The sequence below is a fragment of the Pinus tabuliformis genome, chromosome 9 (genome assembly GCF_031772625.1).
Source record: "Pinus tabuliformis cultivar Carrire ecotype Pingquan chromosome 9, CPIR1, whole genome shotgun sequence".
Classification (NCBI taxonomy): Eukaryota; Viridiplantae; Streptophyta; class Pinopsida; order Pinales; family Pinaceae; genus Pinus; species Pinus tabuliformis.
The window spans coordinates 1,285,478,734-1,285,486,117 of NC_142307.1; positions in this window are offsets into that span (position 1 = coordinate 1,285,478,734).

Genomic DNA, 7,384 nt, shown 5'->3' on the forward strand with positions numbered 1-7,384 from the left:
AACAGGTCGCGCGCAGGTGCTGATAGGTCGCGCGCGCTTGATAGGTCGCGCCAGTGTAATTTTTCAACTGGATGAACCCCCCTGATAGGTCGCGCGCAAGTGTTGACAGGTCGCGCGCGGGTTCAACTTGCCAAGTTTGCTCAATTTCTCTCCAAATCGCCCAAATCGCTCTTCACTATTGCTTTGAGGCAAATGATGCTCAAATAGAAGGAGAGAGGGGCTTTATAGGCTTGATTTAAATTAATTTCTCCTCAAACCCTCTTTCTAATGTTTTTAACTTGACACTTTTTCAAAATTTAAATACTGCTGACTTTATGGTTTCCTTTTGTCCTGAAATTGTTTGAACTGATACTTTGTCTTGAAAATTTTTGTAGGGATAGCTTCTGAGGAATCTTGGTAAAGGGGACCAGGGCTGCATGCTGTCCTTTGAAAACTTTTGAATTTTTACAATTTTTTTACAAAAATGAGAAAAAGACCTTGTCTTTAAAAACAGGGTTTTTAAATCCAAGGTTAAAATTAGCTGTACAGGATGAAATCTTTGAAGAAATCTTTAAAGAAAAACTTTGATAGTCATCCCTCTGGCCTGCTAGGCATTTATCGACCTTTAAAGACATGACCTCAAAGACAAATTGGACCTAAACCCTAGACCTAGGACTTTGACAAGACAAGGAACCTTGAAAGAATTTATACACTGAAACAACTTGATCCAGCAGTGCCAAGAGGGGAATAAAGACACCAGCTCCTCCATCAGGGTTATGGCAAGCCTAATGGAATGCAATGAAATGACATTGATGAGACACCTACTTATGCAAATGCAAAGAGTTTTGATCGCTGATGGAGGGCTACTAGACCGACTCTAACAGGTTTCATGCTTGGGTCATCATGTTTTAGGTCAAAGTCTCCATTGAGGACTTCTAGGTTTTATATTAAGTCATTAGAGTCATTGTCAATTTAATGAGACCCTTCTTGGGCTTTTGAATCATGTAAAAACTTTTTTTATTGATTCAAATAAGTCTTTTGTCACCACCACACCAAGTCGGCCCTCATCTTATCAAGTCATCCTGCATCAGGGTAATTCAAATTCTAGAGGAGGCTATATATACAATGCAGTTCGATTCATTTGGAGAACACACACACACAAGTTCGATATTCAAGAGAAGGAGGCATAAGAATACGAAATTGTAGAAGAAATAGAACAAGATTTGTTGGAGAAAAAAAACAAAGTTTCTGGGTTACCTCTCTCTCTCACACGTGTGAATATACTAGCCTATTTACTGGAAGGTCGCAATGCTACATCAAGTTCGAGTTTATGTTGTTGCATCTAGGTTGAAATTTTGTTGTTGCATCTAGGTTGAAGTGTTGCTGCTACTAGGTCGAAGTTGCTACTGGGTCGAAGTTTTTGTTGCTTCTACTAGCAGTTTCTGCTGCTGCTACTGGCTCGAAGATCTGCTTTTGCATCAAGGTCGAATTTGTTGCTGGAGGTTATCATTTGCAGAAGATGGGAAGAGATGACTTGGTGGTCAGAGGAAGTCTATTTCTAGGTCAAGTAGTCTTGGATTATCTCGTGAAACTATTGAAGGAATAATTGTTGACTAGGTTTTCCCTAGGGTTTTTCCCTGGCTGTCTGACTACATCTGGTGTCCTTGATCTTCGTGTTATTAATTTCGTAATGGCTTGATGAGCTAAATTAAAAGAAGAACACAAGAAAGTTAATAAGATCTTAAGAATATCACGAGTAATTATCAACATAAACAAATATTTTTGCCTTTCTGATTTTCCAACACTAAGAAGTTATCTTCCTCTTACCAAAATCTTTCTCTCTTCCTACAAAATTCTCCACAAGAGTGTTAAAAATAATGTTGTTGAGTTGGGAACTAGCTTGTTGTTGATTTTCTTAGTGAAATTAGGGTTAGCACAATATTTCTGAAATTCTAATAATAATTTTTGATGTAGATCTTCTTGTAACTTATTCCAATATATCATTCAACAATTATCCTTCATAAATTCAACCATAAATAACAATAGAACAATAGAGATCACAATACACAAAAGAAGACGAGATGTACCCAAGGAAAACTCACCATGGGGAAAAACCCAACAACGATTTTCAATAGAGAATTATTCTTCTTCAATGAGGGACACACCTAGACCTATGGTCAAACTTGGTCTTCTCCTTCAATTCAAGTCACCCAATCTGATTCATCAGTTCGTTCTGCCTGTCTACCCCAAAAAAATTTTCCCTCCTGCAATTTCCAATGGCCCCAAAAATTTTGGCCCTGTAACAGTTTCCCTAGTTACCTAGAAAATTTTTCCCCCCTGCAATAGAATACCCAGAAAACTGCAAATCATAGAGAGAGAGACTAGTCCATATGTGTGAGTTGCAAGAGAGAGAAAAGAGAGAGAGAATTTGTCCTTCTATTCATCCTATTCACCCTTCTTTTTATTTTCTTGCTTGCCCATAAATTATCGTGTGTGAGAGAAATCAAATGCCCAAGTAGAGGAGGAGGATCTACCTTATATAGTGGTTTATTCAGGTCGAATGGGCGTCTTTTGTGTTGGAAAATCAATAGTGGCAACTATTAAACTTATTTTCCTTTAACCTTGATATTTGCTTGTGAATCTTAATTATATTCTTTAGTTCTTTAGTTAGATCTTTCATCAAACAAACATCAAGAACATAAACTACAACAATAGAGGAAACATATATTAGGCACTCAGCCAGGGAAAAGCCCCTCTAAGGGGAAAACCTAGAAACCCTTCTCTTATTAGAATTTTCTTCAAATTAGATACAAAGACCCAAAAGATATACTAAGTCCTTCTCTAAGTACCAAGGAAACCCTTCCTCAAGTCCTTTGATTCTGGACAAAAATGCTACACATTGCAACTTTGACCTACCAACATTGATACTGCTACTCATCTTGCAACTTCGATCCTATAATTTCGGTCTGGTAGCTTCCAAGGAAACCCTAGATCGACCTCCTCTTGAGACCTTCTAGGAGCAAGACAACTCCTCCTAAGGTTAAAGAGGTCTAGAAAGATTATCCTTCCCTCCAACTATAAGATGTTGCACTTTGACTTATTGCAACAAGATCCTACAATTTTAGCCTCCTTCTGCAACGCCAAAAACCCTAGAACTTTGTATGTGTGAGAGAGATAGAGCCCAAAAACAAGAAAATTTTGTACTTCTTTCTCCTCCTTAGCTTTCGCTCTCCTTCCTTCCCCACCCAGCTACATATCGAGCTTCTTCTTGTGATATTGAACTTGTGGAGTTAGAATATCTCACATGAGGCCGAACTACTTTTTTATATAACCTTCTCAAAGGGTTGAATTCCCTCCTTTAGACCGACTTGATGTTTCTAGGTTCAACTTGTACTTTGGAGTTTCCATGACTTTCTAGACTAAAAAATAATTCCTTTTACAAATATATATATATATATATATATATTTATTTATTTATTTCTTTGTTTTATTTATTTTTTATTTTTTTATTTTTTCTGGAAGGGTCTTATAAACATGATGTTGACTCCTTTGACTCAAGACAATAAATATTAGGACCTAAAAAACCCTAGGAGCACAAAGAACATGCTTTCACCTAGAAGACCATAAATAATGAGCATGAAATCCATGCTTTAATAATAATAAATTTTATTTTAATTTTCTTGTTTGTTACATAGGATACATATTGAAATGAGTACAACAATTATGAACACTGAAACTAGATACATTTTTCAACACTCCCTCTTAACTAGGGAGGTATTCATAATTGTACAATCAGTACAACAATTATGAAGACTGAAACTAGATACATTTTTCAACACTCCCTCTTAACTAGGGAGGTATTCATAATTGTACAACCAGTACAACATCATATCTCAAACTGAAGAGTTCTCAAGAAGAGTCAGAAAGATAAGCCATATTGTAAGCATCATGGTCATGACCAACACTGTCCTTGAGGCCTAATTGGACAAGCTATACTTTAATGAAGATCATTATGCTCGGAGGATTTACATGTGATACTGTAGTACCTCTACAAGGTACACACACCATCCAGATGTCTATAAGGTATGTCCTTTCAAGACTATTCTTATCTTGGATCTCCAATCTCAAGTCCTCAAACAATATCAGTCCTCTTCGACCACTCTTCTCTTGGATATTTGTCACATCCTCAAAGAGTGTTAGTCCCTTTCCTTTCTTGGATGTTATATCCTCAAGGAAAGCATAAACTCTTACCCAATCCTCCACCACTCTCTCTTCATCACCTGAAGAGGAGAATGCACATGTGATATCCAACATCACTCCCTCTCAATTAGAGAGGACATCCCTATTCTCCTTTAATCTTGAGAATAGAACCTTCCTCCTACACAAGGAGACTACTTTACTCCTCAAAATCATAGGAGATCTAGAATTCCATTCTATTTCAGAAGTCATCACCACAAGCCTTACAGCTTGTCTTCAGAAGAGTATCATCAACTAGTTATTCATAGTTTCCCAACTCCCTCTTTCCTTTGTATCATTGAGATTTCTTTCTTTCAAGGTATCATGGAGCCACCTTCTCTTTTAAATCTTGTGATAGGTTCCATGGCAATCTTCTTGCTCATCACTTTCTTCTTTGATATGAACGCATTACATTGAGCCTTCCCAGACTTCAAGTTGCTCATAGCTTCTTCTTGAAGGTGATCTTCCTTTGACCTCTAGGTTATTTTCTCACATTGCTACCTTTTAATCCCAAGATTTCCATATCTTGACTTCCTAGTTGCTAGGTACTAGATATCGATATTCCCTCAATATTCTTCATCCATACAGTTGAACTTGCTTCATCTACCATCATATATTCCTGCAACATCTTCCAGGTATATATGTTAACTAGATAACCAAAAATAATGAAAATCAGACTTAACCCATCATGATGACCTTCTCATTTCATCAACATTCCCATCCACCATCTCCACTTGAAACTTCCTTCATGCATCAGAATTCCCAAGGATCAAACTTGATTACCAAGTTACAACTTTTCTTCCAAAGAATTTATTGGATGTTAATCATTTATATATATTGTAGAGAACGTCTTAAATTATTTACACATCCTTAAGTAAGTAAAAACTTATACTTTTAAAGTATCATATATCCATAGACCTAAGCATATTTTATGACCAACTTTCTTTTCACAAGATTCTACACATAGAATCTTATCCAAAGTTTTATATCCAACATGCATTCCTTGCTTCCATCCGATCATCTCACTTTTTATATATCTTACAAAGAGCTTGCATCTTGAACCATTACATTCCTTCATCCCTTTATGAATAATGATTCCACATTACATGGAATGTATGATAACTTGTCATGATACGTTTCCCAAATACCTTCCAAAATTATGGTATTTCCTAAATCATGATGATTCAACTAAGAAGGATGAAAACTTCTAACATAATGTTAGATAATACATGGATGAAATTTATGAAAAAATGGGCTATCTATACATATTTCTAGATGCTCTCTACAAAGCAGCTTAACCATGTAAATTCTAGACATGATATTATCATATGCGTCTTTCTATGATGCCATGCAAAATATACTATCCTAAAAGAAAGATTAGTCTTCATAAAGAACTTGACAGCTAGTGAACCTTTTTTAGTATTTAAGATCCTTCACTTCTTCCTTCTTTTCCTTCTTCTCAGGTTCTCCCACTGCTTTGGCTACATGAACTTCACTCCTTTCCTTTCTCTTGTTTTTCTTCTTGTTTGGACATTCCATCTTAAAATGTCCAAATTCATTGCACCCAAAACATTGCACTTTGGACATGTCTTTCTTCTTGGACTTACCAAACTTTCCCTTCTTCAACTTCTTGAATCAGGCTAGAAAGGCTTGAGTTTGCTCATTCGATCCAGTATCACCCTTGACCTTGATTATTGATTCTTCTAGTATGTACTGCACCCACAACTCATCAAATGGAGTTGAATCCTTCTTGGAGTAGATGCTTGTTGCAAAGTTGCTCCATTCTGGTGGTAATGCATTTAGTGCACAAATGGTTGCTTTAAAATCTTCAAATTTGCAACAAATGGAACAAGAGAATCCTTAATTGATTCAAATATGATCCTTTGAGCCCTTACATCCCCTTGTGATTTTCTAGTTCCAATGTATTATCTTTCTCAGGTTTAGTGATTTCCCAAGTAATATATTCCATTACTTCTTGTTCTATGAGTATCAAGTCAATTATTTTCCTCCATGCTAGATAGTTTGATTCCCCAATGACTTGTTTCTCTCTTCGTAGAAAGAACAACAATGTAAACTTTGAAATGGGAACTGATACTGTTACCCGTTTCGTAGAGATAGCAAAAAAGTGATCTGATTTTGAAAAGGGGTGATGCAGAAAACACATGTTTTTTTTAGAATGGTAGTGATTTTCATGCTGATTTAAAAAAGTGGTAATTCTGCATCAGACCCTTTTCTTAAAAGACCTATTTTTTTACTTTAAATTTTCTAATGTATGAAATGTAAATAATTATTTTGTAAATTTAATAATTTTTGAAGTGGTCGTTTTCTTCATATTTTCTTGTTTTTATTTTAATTTTAATTTTTTTGTAGTGAGGTTTTTATTGTTTTGCATTTTTAAATTAGAAGGTCGATATTTTGAATTTTCGATATTCTACATATTTATACATCCTTAATTAATTTTTCAATCCACATGAAATAATTGTTTCTAAAAAAAATTATTTTTTAACAATGGACATAAAAATAACCATTTTTAACATAAATATAACTAAAAAACTACACGTTTTGATATTTTTTTGCTAGAATTAACATGTCAAAATCACAATTTTTATACGAAAATTTTAACTAAAAATGGTTAAATAATAGTTTTTTTACGAATTTCATGTCAAAAAAATAATAATAATCACCTTTTTTTTCAAAAAATAATGATTAACTTAAAAATTAGTGCGAAAATCACATTTTACAAATATTGAACGTATAATAGTATCAGTTCCCGTAATCAGAATCAAATAACCACCGCCCGACTGCCCATGGGGGTGGCTGTCTGATTCTTGGAATCAGATAGCCACCGCTCGGCCACCCCCACGGGCGGCCGAGCGATGACCATCTAATTCTGAGAATCAAATAGCCACCGCCTGGCCACCCCCACAGGTGTCTGGGCGGTGGCTATCTGATTCCGAGAATCGAATAGCCACCCCCATGGGCAACCGAGCGATGGCTATTCGATTCCGAGAATTGGATAGCCACCCCACGGGCATCCGGGCGATGGCTATTTGATTCCGAGAATCGGATAGCCACCCCCACGGGCGGTCGAGCGATAGCTATTTGATTCCGAGAATCGGATAGCCACCCCCACGGGCGGTCGAGCGATAGCTATTTGATTCCGAGAATC